The following is a 15617-nucleotide window of genomic DNA, read 5'->3' as shown; positions in this document are numbered from 1 at the left end:
AAAATATTGTTTAGATACAGTGGACCAAAAGTAGTAGACCACAGTTTGAATCGCCGTAACTTCTAGCGGAAATAATTTTTTTGACGGGTTTAACTTTTAACATAAATCAGAGGTATCATATTACAATGTTCCAAAAGGGTTCCAAAGGGCTTTTTTTTGAGAAATGAATTCGGTGCGTACGCTTGTACTCCGCGACAACGTGTAGGAATTTCATCGCCGTATGCGTCTGGAGCATGGACCGGATACACCAAAGCCGAAGACCATTGCGCGTTTAAACAAACACCTGGATGCAACTGGCACCGTACTGGATATGCCGCGTGCAAGAGACTAAAAACTGTTAACACGGCCGAGAACAAGGAGCGGCTCCAGCAGGTGTTGGTATCGTCACCCCTTTTCCTTTCTTTTTCCTGTTTATTCTCCGGTAATTACCATTCAGATAATACTTCAGAGAATAAATGAGGATGTATGAGTGTAAATGAAGTGTAGTCTTGTACAGTCTCAGTTCGACCATTCCTGAGATGTGTGGTTAATTGATACCCAACCACAAAAGAGCACCAGTATCCACGATCTAGTATTCAAATCCGTTTACTAGAACTTGAACGCTGGAACTCCCGACTTCCAAATCAGCTGATTTGGAATGGTGTCGTCACCCTAGAAATCCAAATCAAAATGCCGTCTGTCCACAGCACTGACAATTTCCAAGAACATTACAGCGAATGATTAAAAATAAGAAAATGAAATCGTATCATCCGAGACTCATCAACAGATTGAATGAAGATGTTCCTGATCGCCGCCAGCAATTTGCTAAAAAAGGGTTCACCAAGTTGGAAGAGGACCTACAGTTAGAACAGAGTGTTGTGCAGACTAATGAAGCCAAATTTCGCCAGTCCGGTTAGGAAACGTGGTTGTGTTTACTAGCTTAAATTGAATCAAAATGTGGTAATCGAGTACGATGATAAAAATCCCAGCATCATGGTCTGGGATGTGTTACGTACCAAAGAGTCAATAGCCCTTTCTGCTTTGAAGATGGCGTCTATGGTGAGAATTACCTGGAGCTCATTACGGATATTGTTTACTCTTTACTCCAACAGAGATCATTTGTGGTGACACCAGGATGGAGCTCCTCCTCGTTATACCACAACAGTATGGAATCGGTTAGAGTAGGCATTCCCTGGACTCTGGATCGGACGTCACGGGCCAGTAGAATGACCGGTCCCCTCTTCTGAACTCATCCCACCAGAAGTTTTCCTGTGGGGCTATTTAAACGACAAAATTTATTCCCACGACATCAACACCCTACAGGACCTGAAGAATGTGATCACTGAGGAATTTACTCTTGTTCCTCATGAACTGTATCCAAAATCGTGTGTGTCTTTGAGATTACAAGATGTATTGACGCTAATGGCATGCAAGTTGATCACACAAAGGAAAACACATAATAATGACTATTTGTGTTAGTGATTGAATTTTGAATAAAACAGATCATCTGTTTTCTTTTCACACCTACAGTGCTAGAATTTACGGCGCGTTAAAATATGGTCTACTACTTATGGGGAGCCTTAAAAATTCTAACATCTCATTTTACTACTTTTCCTTTTTTAGATTTATTTATTTATAAAATTTTGTATTTTAATATATTCAGTTCTAATGGAATAGCTCTCATAAATCTGTAATTTATATAGGTTTGTGTATTATGTGTTTACATCCATTTTTTTCTCTTGGGTATAGATAAAGGATTTAAAAGAATTATTTTATGGGTAATTTCGTTTTCGAGTAATAAATTACAAGTTGTCAGAAGCTTTTAATTTAGATTAATGACAAATTATTTATCATTTATAATATTGCTTGATGATCTGATGGAAGAAATTTGTATAACCTCAAGGTATTTTGAAAGACATGCTGTGATAATAACCGTTAAAAGATATTCTTTTAACTTCAAAAACTACAATACAAAATTAAATGTAATGTTTTATGTATAATTAAAAATAGTTTTGTAAAATAATGATTATTATTTATAAAATTACTTATATATAAGCCCAGTAAAGCAGAATGAAATTAATAAATATGCATCATAAAATAAGAATAAAGAATATTTTTTATAATGTAATTGAAATAAATATAATAATTTAATAACCAACCATTCATGTCCAAAAATGGCTAGTTACAACCTAAAAAAAAATAGATGAAAAAAGAAGACATTTAATTTCTACCCAAGACAAGAACTCCCAATCAATGATGCCGACATCAACAACACCTGACCACCTTGGAAGCCTTAGGCAATGCAAAGGTGCTATTGATAACCAAAACAACCTGATTAAAAACTCTGATCTGAATATTTAAAATTTAAAAAAAATAATAATAATAAAAATAATAACAAAAAAAAAATTAAATTTTCGATGCTGTTGATGAGCATGAATAAAAATTAAATTTAAAAGGCGCCTTCTTCGTCAATATCAGCTTTTCTTCTTTCTTCGACGTCCTTTTTTTCTTTCTCTTGTTGTTTTTGTTCTTCTTCTCTTCTTTCATCTTCTTCGACTTCTACTTTACCTTCTTGTTCTTGTTTGCCGTTACAAAGAGGATGATGCCTATTTTCTTTGAATAATGCAACGACACTATAAGCAATAAGTTCACTGACCTGGTCAACGCACCAAGGTCCTCCTACACATAAACACATACAAAGACAATACATACACACATGCACTTATGTACTTAAGTTTTATTTACACATTATGTTTACTCATTCAGTCTAGCAAACAATAATGCACGCATATTTAGTAGACTACCACGCAAAAATGTTCTGGTTGTTAAATTCAACAAATACATTAATATTTCAAACTCCGTGTTTTATTTAAAAATTCTTTATATTAATTAAAAGTTTTAAATTATTATATTAATTAAAACGAATTACTGCAAATTTCAAAAGTTTATTATGGTTTTAAAAGCGAGTTGTTTTTTACTTTTTGAATTAATTATAAAGGTTTTTGAAGATGACAAAAAATATGAAAATTGATTTAACTGAGACCTAAATTTTTGCAAATTTTAATTTACTAGTAATAAAAATTTTAATTAACTTTATAATGAAGAAAAAATAAATTCTATACACTTTACAGGTGACATGAGTTTTTATATGAAGTTTAGTGTATTTCAAAATTAGATGACATTATGATAAAATGAATAAAAACCTGAATATTAATAGAAAATGTCAATGAATGTAGGAGACAAAAAACTAATGTACAGAAGGAAAAATTGGCAAATAAAACAGTAGAAGTACTTGCAAAGCAACATATCAATAAAACATTATAAAAATGAAAGTAAAATAAAAAGCAGATGAATTTTAATGACTACGAAAACATTTAATAAAAAGGAATAACTATTATGTAACACGATGAATTGAAAGAAATGTGTGTATGAAAATGATGTTACGCTTGAATTATATTTTATGTGAATGTGAAACATGAATATAAAGGTTCAGGGCCTCAAAACTGGACCTTGCTGCTAAAAGAGATTTTACAGAGAATCCTATTGGAAAGCAACGGAAAACCACCATGAGTAACTTTCCCAAGAAAATCCATCATGATCTTGCACGCAGGCAAATGTTCCTGAGTTTCAAGTCCCCCGAATCAGATATCCGGGAGGGGGGAGATGAAACTATGAGTCCAAAGCTACCATCAATGGAAGAGTACCAAATTGAAGAGACCATTGGAGAAACGCTTGGCACGTTGATTCGAATGGCAGAAGACTGCGAGCTATGACAGGAAATTGTCATCGGGTTACCAGTAATCACACATGAGAGGAAGGATCACTGATAAAAACTATCATCAGTGAATAAATTCACGGCTTTAGTGATGATGAAACTTTATGTATTAGTTTGAGTTTAATAACACTGGTGGTATCTTATATTTACGTAAATTAGGTTTTTACTTTTCCAGTAATAGCTGCTAAAGAATCTACAGCAATAACGGAAACTATGTAATGGATCAATAATTTGATTGTAGAGGCTCGAATTTTCATAACCCCTCTTTAAAAAAAATTATATATATATATATATGTATATATATATATAAGGATGCATGTATTGTTTGTACGAGGTGTGACTATTAAATATCGAGACTAATGCGGCTACAAAAGAACTGCGCATGCGCCAAATTCGTACGACCGACAGCTGTATAGCGTGAAGCCATGTCTTTCGATTGCAGGCCAGTCCAGTTTCTGCAGACATGTTAGTCTGGCGTGGTCTTTGTTTGTATAACATCTGTTTTTTTTGTTTTGCCAAAAAAAATGATAAGCGTTTTATTAGAGCGAAGAGTTGTTGTGAAATTTCATATGAAACTTAGGAAAACCGCTACTGAAACTTATCTTTTATTAAAAAATGTATATGGCAATGCATTTTTATCACATGCGCGGGTTTTTGAGTGGTTTAAGCGTTTCCAAGATGGCCGAGAAGATGTTGAAGATGATATTTGCCCGGGTCGCCCGTCCACGTCGAAAACGGGTAAAAATATTGAAAAATTGGTAACTATTCGGTTACCGAATCGTCGGTTAACTATTCGTGCGATTGCTGAAACTGTCGGAATTGATAAAGAATGCGTAAGGCAAATTTTACATAACAATTTTAACATGCAAAAGGTGTGCGCCAAAATGGTGCCTATAATTCTCACAATCGAAGAAAGAGTAGCTCGTGAAAATGTTTGTTCTGACACTTTGAATGCCATTGAAAATTACTCAAACTTCTCTTAAAGAGTGATAAAATGTGATGAATCTTGGTTTTTCACTTATGATCCAGAAACTAAGCGTCAATCATGCATTGGAAGGCATGAGCAAAATTCAAAACGATGATGTTTGTTTTATCAATATTCATAGGATTGTGTCCCTTTACTGGGTTCCTGAAGGTCAAACTATTAATAACTATTAAGGACCTTGAGGTCCTTGCTCAACACCGTGAAAAAATAAGAAGAAACGACCCGAATTGTGGAAGAACAAGTAATGGTTGCTACATCAGGACAATGCACCGGCTCACACTGCATTGTCTGTCAAGACGTTTTTAGCTAAGTATAATATCCCAGTGTTAGACCATCCGCCTTATTCGCCTGACCTGAAACCATGTGACTTTTATCTGTTCCCAAGTCAAGTCTGCATTAAAAGGAGCAAGATTTCAGACCGTTGAAGCTGTGAAAGAAAAAGCGACACACATCATGAAAGAGCTCACAGAAGAAGATTTCCAGTACTGTTTCGAACAATGGAAAATTCGCATGGAGCGTTGTAGGGATACAGGAGCGGTATATATTGCAGGAGATAATAACTAAATATGTATAAATTTAAAATAAAATATTTACAGCAATAGTCTTGTTATTTAACAGCCACACTCCTAAGTCCTAAAATGCTTCGTTTACGAGTTACAGCTAGTGAAAGATTTCGCTCAAATTGCATCTTCCCCGTTGGAATGAGGTCGTAACGAATATTTTAAGACGTTAATTAAGGAGCAGAAATAGTGATTTCTTACGATTTTGACATGAAAAATTGAATAAAATAGGTCCCACAGTCCTGTCTGCAATAGTTTTTGAAATATCTGGGGTGAAAACCAATAAATTGGGGTAAAAAATCCCGTTTTTTATGTGAATTTCTCTGTATATTAAATTCGATTTTATAAGTTATACTTTCAATTTTTCTTTTTGACTTCATAAATAATTTTAAGTAATAAAAAAATAGTCATTAATATTTTTTAAATATTATGGCTGTTTGAAATAAAACATAACTATTAAGACTGAACCCGCGAAAGTTAGCAACTTTGGCGATTTCTTCCTTTAAAATCCCGTTTATTTGTTAAATAGGTAAAAACAGTAAAACATTTAAAATAAACTTGCACAGAATTTCTCAAAAACTACTGCTGATACGATTCTGGACGTATTTTATTCAATTTTGCAGTTCAAATTATAAGAAATCACTATTTCTGTTCCTTGATTAACGTCCTAAAATTTAAGTACAACTTCTTTCACTGGAGTAGCAGAAACCCGAACGAAATCTTTCACTAGCCGTAACTCGCAAAAGAACCATTTTAGGACATGTTATATATGAAATTTTTTTAATATTTTCACGAGTAATAGGTTATGAAAGTTCCGGGAGAACTTCGTGATACACTCTGTATGTGTTAAGTGTTATACATACAGAATGATTCGCGAAGAATGTAACAAATTTTCAAGTCATGTTCTTCTGGTGAAAATAAAGAAAAACGTTCACATAAACACAGATCCAGAAATGCTTTGTTAGCGAGTATGGGCTGGCGTAAAATTTGGCCCTGATTTCTGCGTCTTCAGTAAAATTAACCTATAATTCTTAGGACGTACATTAAAAGGTAAATTTAATGGATTTTGTATGAAATTTATCTGAAAAATTGAATAAAACGGTTCCAAAACTGTATATTTTTAGTAGTTTTCAAGAAATATTTGGAAGAAGAAAAAATTGGGATCGCAAACCATATTTTATGTTTGGCAAAAATAACATTTGCAGAAATTTATTTTACGCCATTAAAGGCGCAGAGTCTTATCCTTTGCCGCCGACAACACTCGCTAAAGAAACGTTTCCGAGCTATGTTTATCAAATTTTCTTCTTTATTTTCATCAGTAGAACATGTCCTAAAAGTTTGTTACGTTGTTTGTCAATTTTTCTGTATATTAAATTCGATTTTATAAGTTATACTTTCAATTTTTCTTCTTGATTTCATAACTAATTTTTAAGTAATAAAAAAATAGTCATTAATATTATTACGGCTATTTGAAACAAAACAGAACTATTAAGAGTAAACCCGGAAAATTTAGAAGCTCTTTGGCGATTTTTTTCCTTTAATTTTTGTTAAGTTTTTCAACTCCAAAGTAATTTTCTTAAGAAAGGTCTGATGCTACGGATATTTTTATTTTTTGTGCTAAACATAAAAAAAAATTAATTTTTTAGATCAGTGTCATGTATTGCGATTGTACATAAACAATTTTAATTAATTATAATCCTAAGCAACTTTATAATTTAAGATTTGTCACACCAGTAAACACTATTTGTTATTATAAACGTTTTAATACTTTATATTTAAACGATATTTTCTGAATATTTGAATATTTTGTTAACTGTAATAACATTAGAATTGTCCAATATTTTGTTCTCAGTTAAACTTTTTCAAAAAGAAATATTATTTCAAATCACACAGATTACCATATTTTATAACTTTTTAAATAAGTTATAACATATGTTAAAGTGGAAGTTATGTTATAACTTATAACATAAGTTATAGTGGAAGTTAATAAAATTGGATAAAAGAGAATACAAGTCATTCAGTTTCTTTATAGGGATGAGCATCATACCGCCATATTATTCATTTTAAATATTCACTACTGTGTTTTAAAGGAAATATAAGTACTCCGAAACCATAAAATATTCGATACTCGTATAATACTGATAAGGTCACGTTTATAATCTACGACCTTTAAAAAAATAATGAGATATTTCCCCCTCGACGCATTTTGTTGTTACTCCATCTGTGTATCCGTGAATCGATAATGTATCCAGGAAGTCATTTTCAGAGGGCAGCAGGGAATTAGTCTAATGATAGCTTAGAGCCTAGCTCTACTTCGCTTGAAAGCTTTGAATTTTAAGCTTGTAATAAAATGGAATTATTCAAGAATTTTTAAAATAAAATTAAACTTTTTTTTAACAAAAAATAATGTAATAATCAGCTATACGTATTAAAATACCATGGCCAGATGGGTAAGCTATCGGCCGTGAAAGATAAGGAAATTCTATTGTCGAACCTTCCCTATATTTCTTCAGAAAATTAAACAATATAAATTTTCATTTATAAATTACATAAAATTCATGATATTAGATATTTCATGATATTTTTAGGTCAAAGAGTATAACTATCTGGTGGGGATCTGTAAAACAATATAATATATGAATTAATTTCCAAAACCTTTTCTAACATTTGCGTAGAATTTGTTAGAATACTGAAACATAATAGAAATATTCTCCACCGGTTTACTGCTCGGCTATAAATTTAATATTTGCAAATGATGATATTTTGTACCACAAATTTGTGTTTATTGTTTTATTATAGAGTCCCCTTATAACTTAGATTTGTGTTATTCAATCCTAACGCAATGACTATTTTTAATAACCCTTTTAAAGAATAAATCAACTTTTGACTATTTAACTTTCCCGTTTAGACAGCGATATAGTTTTAGAAGGGAAAGTACTGTAATCGGTTCAGTTCGGGCATAACCGGTTTTCACCGGATCTAGACGTTTTGACACTTTAGGAAAATTTTTCGAATGGTACTGTTCGTAAGTACGTGTGTGTTCAGTTTTGGTCTATCACCTTATATCTCTAGAACTACTGAACCGATTTTGACCAAACTTGGCAAATTACTTCTACGTTTATATGGGGCAATGATACCATTAAATTTTCAACTTAAAAAATCAAGGGGGTGAGGCTGAAGAGCAAGGTCACCCTTTATCTCGAGAATTCACCTAATTAAGGTGATATTTTTCTTACGCACATGTGTTAACAATTAAAAACTGCTCCCCAAAAAATGCTCTAACTACTAATATGTTGTGACGTCACAGGTGAGAGGTAGAATTAAATAAATGAGTCATATTTAAAGTGTAAAAAAGTAACTCGCTCTGACTGGGTCTCGAACTCGATCGCTCGTTTGACTCGGTACCTGGTGCGTTAAGTCTAGCGGGTACACCAGTCTGCCAACCGTACAAACTGAATTTCTTGTACGCAAGTAGTGAAATTACATTAGTTTAGTTATTGCCGACCGTCACTGCTAGTACTGTCACACCCGCGCAAATTAAATTCGGTATGCGCGCGCGCGCGGATTAGTTAGAATCATTGAATTAAATAAATGAGAAAATAATATATTTAAAGAAAATGATAAATATTTTAAATTAAGTTATATAGCCGCGTGACGGGGAAGTTCTACGCGTTAGTTTTTTTTCTTATCTTCCATTTTCATTATGGAGTTTATAAAAGATTATCACATGTTATAATTTAGCAGGTTTATCTTTTTGGATGATTCCATGAACCCAAAAAAAAAAATGTATTCTCAAAATATCGTTGTATGAAATTAGTCTTTTGTTCATAGTATTGCCCATTGATTATTTCAAATAATCGCTAAAAACACACATAATAATTAGGAAAAAAATTCGATGTGCATTTTAAACTACATTTTACAGACTTTATTGCACATATATCATACTATTTACTTAGAGGACATAGCTATGTTATTAAACCATTAATCGGATATTACTTAACATCAGGATAGAATCTCAAAGTAAAGTTACATCGGTTTGGTTTAATAGACGGATAACTGACTGGCTGTTAATTTATATTTTTTCTGGTTAGAATTATCTGGTATGTTGCCGTTAGGGGAACAACTGCAATGGATAATTTCACTCCTAAGTTCAGGTGAAAATAAGAAAAATGGATGTAAAATGGCTATAAAAGTAATTAACACATCTTTTTATCGACTTTCGGAAGAAAACTACGGTATTATTATCGGTCGTATGGAGAGAGTGGGGAGCGAAAATTAATTTTCTTTACATTTAGAAGTGTGAGGAGTACGAAAATATCATTCACTTAAATTGGGGTTTTCTTATATTCTTGCGTGTACATATATATATATATATATATATATATATATATACACTCAAATATAAAATCTTTTGGCACAAAAATCTCCAAAACTACTAGATAAATTTCATTGAAATTTAGACATACTGTAGTTAGTGTATCTGAAGTTATGCATGTAAAAATTTGATTAAGATTGGTTGAGTCTTTCTTGATTTACGCTTAATTTAATGTCGAAAAAATATTAGATTATTTTGACTATGTATTGGTATATTTTTCATACGTGCTTATACAGTGAGTCACAGTGGTGAGTGAGTTGAAACTTAATGCTTGTGTGTAGATCTGGTGTTAATCTAACGAATGTATTGCGTTGAACTCTGGAAATCAGTGCATTTCTGACTGCGAAATACGAGGGCCTCAGAAAGGAAAATTCGGTCTTCGTGTGCAGGACTGCGCCAGGTTTTTTTTTATATTTACACTATGTAGTATTTTATAAGTTATTAAAAAATGTTTATAATAGTTTCACAATTATGAATTTATGTGAAATTTAGTTTAATTAACCTTTGTTGTATTAAAAAAATATTGAAATTTTAAGCTCTTTCTTTTGTAAGACCGCTTTTGAACACAATAATTTTGTTCTTGTAAATCAATATTCATTTATTAAAATTAAGTCAATTTAAAATTCGATCTGTGAATGGAATGTATAGATATCCTACTGTCAAAATTTTCTTCTTCACATGATGATTTGATTAATTTTTTTCAAAACTACTTACGGAATATAAATTTTAAATTAGATATTACTTTAATCACTTCAACATTCTTCAAAATCACTTAAAATGAAATTCTACAAAATTTAATTTTTTTTCTATTTAACTTGTCAGAATCTATATGATTAGTAAATCTTGTAACATACTTCTAAAAGTGGTTAAAGGGGAGTTCCATTTCGTCTAAAGATCGTTACTTTCAGACCCAGTTTCTCACTTCTGTTACAATTAGATTGAAAAATACACTGCAAGTGAGAAATCTAATTTCATTTTTTCAGATCTGGTTGAAAAATAAATCACGAGTTTTGTTTTTAGAGGATATTGGAACTACCGTCAGCTGTGCTTGTTTCAAGTAACTTTCAAGTTACTATAGTAACACGTTTAGAAGATATGTGGATATTAGGCATATAACTTTAATACCACGTAATTCTCTCAAACATGGTTATAAGAGAAATTTTTCAGCATGAACATTTCGAATTTCATTTGCATGAACCATCGAAGGTGTAACTAATGGAATAACTCAAAATATCCTTCTTAATGTGTTGAGTGAGAATTTAATATCATCTAGACATTTCTCACGCCAAAAAAGGTGCTTATTGGAGCATGTTTGAAATTAATAAGTGTTGTAAACAAAACTGTTTTAAATGCCCTGCTCAGCAATAAAACATGTATGTAAGCACATTGCTTTATTGTTTCTTTATTAACTCCTAAAGTTTTTGATCCACCTGTATACGCGCGCGCGCACACACACACACACACACACACACATAAATGTACTCTTAGCTGTTTTGTAGTACATAAAGGCCAGCTCCTTTTTTCATTTAAATCTCTTATAAGTTATTTATAAAATAAATTTGGTTATCTGATCTTAAAAATTTGTAAGGTTAAAGTTATTTGTATCTTCTCTCGACATCTGTTAATATACCAAATTTTATCTTTCCGCCTACATAAATATATCATAAAAATTATTAAATATTAAATTTATTTATAAAATTAAAATAAATAAGAATAAGATTGATTCTAAAATATTTTTAAACTTAATAATATAAAATCTAACTGTACAATCTGAAGATTCAATCAGTTTATTATTATTATTATTATTACGATTGGTTAAGTTTTTAAATTAAACATGATTAAACAAGTTCAACTTTCCATGTTTGACTTTACTTACTATCGTCTAACTCGATTTTTAAAAAGACTTGATTGGCCTTAGTAACGTTAGAGACTAAGTGAGGCATCCAACGACATGTTTTTTTCTTCAGATTAACACATGTTTTTGTTTTTATTTTTATAAATATATATTTTTTAAATTTCTCTACAAGTAATTTTGTAAAATTATTCGTGTATTTTTATAGTAATTTAAAATATTTTTATATTTTATTAATATATATAAACTTTATATAACAGTTAACATTGTATAGCTTATAGATAAAAGAATGTGTATCTCGATGTATCGATATCGATTGTTATTCACAACACAACATGCTACTACACCCCTCTCCATCAACCTTTCTTTCTTAATACAACTGTCTTTAATCGATCGATAAACGGGAATTGTTGTCCGTTTTTAGGATCTAGAATCTTGATCCAAACCTACCAATAATAATCGAACAGAATAAACCACTTATGAGTCACGTATCGTTTATTTATAATACAATAATACAACATAGGTCATGTTTAACGTGTTCGTTTTATTTTTTAACTCTTTTTTTTTGTTTAATTTTAAATCGTTTTAGGTTAATTACTTATTGTGGTTTCTATACAATCTATTTATCATTAATTTTCTTTTAACTTTACTGTTTTATTTATTTTTCCCGCTTTTTTATTTATTTAATCTTTATACTCTTTTATTTAATAGCAGTAAATGTAATGATTCGAGTATCCGTCACTTGATTTATTGACAATTTATATTAACCTTCTTTTGTAAATCTGTCTTTTTACAGGTACCGACAAGGTGTTTTTTCTTTGTTCTGAGCACACTTTTATTAAATTTATTTATAACTTCTTTTCTCGACATCTGTTGTTATTCCAAAACGTTTTCTTTTTTATTCACTTTTGCATATTGTATTCCTCTGCTACAGACAATTCCATTGTAGTAATGCGATTTAACTAAGATGGTTTTCATATCTTTATCATCTTCATCAAATGTTTTCTACATTTAAAATATATTTCTCTTACATGAATTCGCTCAATTTCTGAAATATTTATATTTTATCTTCATTCTTTTTTTACTATTAAAAATTCATTATTACTAATACATAATACATTATCATTAATCATTCTTTTATTATTATAAATATAAAGATAAATTGTAGATATGAAAATATATATTTGTCGTGAAATAGATTGTTATAATAATTTAGATATATACTATGGAATCAAATAACATATTTCTTCCATTTGTAACAGTGGGTGTGTAGAGTTTAGTGACTGGGTACATTCAAGGTTGCCACTGAGATTTCTGATTATTCTGCTGATATATTAATTGATTCAGCAAATTTATAATCATTATATATGTCATGCATGAATGTATTCAAAAATATTTTTTTAAAATTCAAAATGTATTTGGCATTTAATAAAGAAATAAATATTAAGTAACTCTAAATAGCAAAAGCTGTTAATAGTGTTTACTGAACTTTTTCAAGATCTGAATAAAGTTATAACTTTCCTACCAGTGATAAATTTTATAATCATTGTTATTATTATTATTATTATTGTTAATAATAATAGTAATATTGTTACATTCATGAACTAAATAGTTTTTTAACTATTTTTTTTTTCTTATCAATAAAATTAAATCGTAATAAACTAATCTATTAATGGTTTCCTGAATAAATAAAACAATTTATAAATTAATACAAATTCTGTCCTTTGCTATTTTTTTTTTCTAAAATAACTTATACTCATTGTTATGAGTATGTAATATTTATTATGTGTAATAAAAACTTAAAATATTTGTAGGGCTATATAAATAATAAATATTCTGTAATTTGTTTTACTCTTTACCTCTCGAATAACAGTATTAAAATATTTTCATCTTGATAATGCCTTACCTAGAAAAAAAGAAGAAATATTTTAATACAATGAATTAAAAGAATAAATACTTAGAAAAATAATTAATAAATCCTTATTAAATAATCTTAGGGTTCACTAACCACTAAAACTCTCATAGATTTTGAATTCTGTTCCTACTCCGATAACAGTTCATCTGGAGAAAAGAAATTTTAATAAAAAATTGATTAAAACCCACCAGGTTGGTGTAGCAGTGAACGCGTCTTCCCAAATCAGTTGATTTGGAAGTCGAGAGTTCCAGCGTTCAAGTTCTTGTAAAGGCAGTTAGTTACTTTTATACGGATTTGAATATTAGATCGTGGATACCGGTGTTCTTTGGTGGTTGGGTTTCAATTAACCACACATCTCAGGAATGTTCGAACTGTGAGACTGTACAAGACTACACTACATTTACTATACTACACATACATATCATCCTCATTCGTCCTCTGAAGTAATACCTGAACGGTAATTCCCGGAGGCTAAACAGGAAAAAGAAAAAAAGTCGATTGATTAAAACTATTATAGTAGGAATAATATAAATAAAGTCAGATTGTTACTGGCGGTAGTTTTTTTATGTTTATTAATAGATGCCATAATTGTAATAGTTATTGGCCATCAAACAAGACAGTCACTTCTAAAGATTGCATTATTATTATTATAAAGAATAATTAGGCTTAAAATCGTTATTAAAATAATAATTACTATTATCTTTTCTGCTAAGATTATTGTAGTTTCTACGTTTAATAGTATTTACCTTTCTTAGCTTTAATGTTTTGTCACATCTTGACGCGTTTCGACCGACACAACTGGTTGTTGTTACCAGTTCAATAGGTTTTGACAACGGGGTGGTTCCGAAACGCGTCAACATGTCATAAAAGAATGAAGCCAAGAAAGTTAAACACTACTCAAACTAGGCTTACTAACGAAGGTGAGGAATAAAGTGGTTTCCCGCTGTATTTTTCGTGATGTAAATATGTTGTTGTATATCAGCATGCCAAGCCTGATCTTACAAGTGACATATTCATTCTTCACACAACAGGAATTGGTTTTAGAGTGAAAATCATTACTTTCAGAGAAAGTAATATTGATTGGTTTTTCGCGTACACCAAATATAACAATGCATCACAACTGTAAGGCTGTGTAGAACAATAAATTAATTCATTCTTCTGTTGTGGAAAAATGTATTGTTGAAATAATGTCTTGTCACAATTCAGTAATGGACGGGTTTTTTATGAACTCATTTTTTAAAATATGTTTCTATTTATTATATATTGATAAATCAAAAGATTCATGAAAAATTTTTTAATAATTTTTTGCATACCTTGAGATAGCGCCATTTCAATATATCTCCTTTCCTCATTAATATTTTTTCCAAAATTTTTGTATAATTAATTTCTTAGATATACAAGATATTACACCAGATTTCTTGATATTTTACTGCTGAGAAATGTATTCATATATGATATGATACAAGATACTAGTTACTTCGTTAACAAAACCATTTCTAAGAATAATAAACGCAACACACCAGGCTTACTAGAGAAAATGAAATGAAAATTTTTTACAGCACACTGAAGTGTTATTTTTTATAGCTGATATGTAATTTGTGTAGCTTTACAGCTTAAGTGTAAATTTTAGAGCCAGGACTTTGTAAGTTTAGCCTAGACCACTACTGTACCCCTTGATTACCCTTATGCTTTTGAGAATAATACTGATAAATAACTTTTAAAACCTGTTTAATGAATAAAAACCATCTGTGTACTGTAATTTCTTCAGAACAACAGTTTCCTTCAGAATCTGAAGGATCTGAAGATTCAGAATAGTCAGCTTCCATCTTAAAAATAGTAATTATATCTGGTTATCCGTCCTTCGTAAGGGTTAAATAATCTTTCCCTCGGTTCTTAAAGTTGCACGACATCCTGACCCCTCGCAAGGGAAGCACCCTCCATCTGGCAGTTTCTGCCACACCATCCCCTCCGTACCTAGCCCTTTTGAGCTTTACCGGAGGTCATCTTCAAAACCTTGCAAAAGGCATCTCTCAGCTATGTTTTTTCCTTAGTCAGGATACCGCCGATGCGAATGCTACGTGTGACATTCCCATCGGTGTACTACTGTCATTAAGAACCCTAAAGAAAAGAAAACAAAACACATCTGAACTAAGTCTCAAACAAAACTTAGTTGCAT

The 15617-nt window shown here is 30.8% G+C and overlaps 1 protein-coding gene across 1 annotated transcript in view; it reads right to left on the bottom strand.

Moving 5' to 3' along the window:
- The window catches only part of LOC142329866 (uncharacterized), a 171440-nt gene that overhangs the window by 40834 nt on the left and 114989 nt on the right, over positions 1 to 15617 (bottom strand). The window lies entirely within an intron of this gene.

Source organism: Lycorma delicatula, chromosome 9 (genome assembly GCF_047948215.1).
Source record: "Lycorma delicatula isolate Av1 chromosome 9, ASM4794821v1, whole genome shotgun sequence".
Classification (NCBI taxonomy): Eukaryota; Metazoa; Arthropoda; class Insecta; order Hemiptera; family Fulgoridae; genus Lycorma; species Lycorma delicatula.
This window is presented reverse-complemented; position numbering and strand designations above follow the sequence as displayed.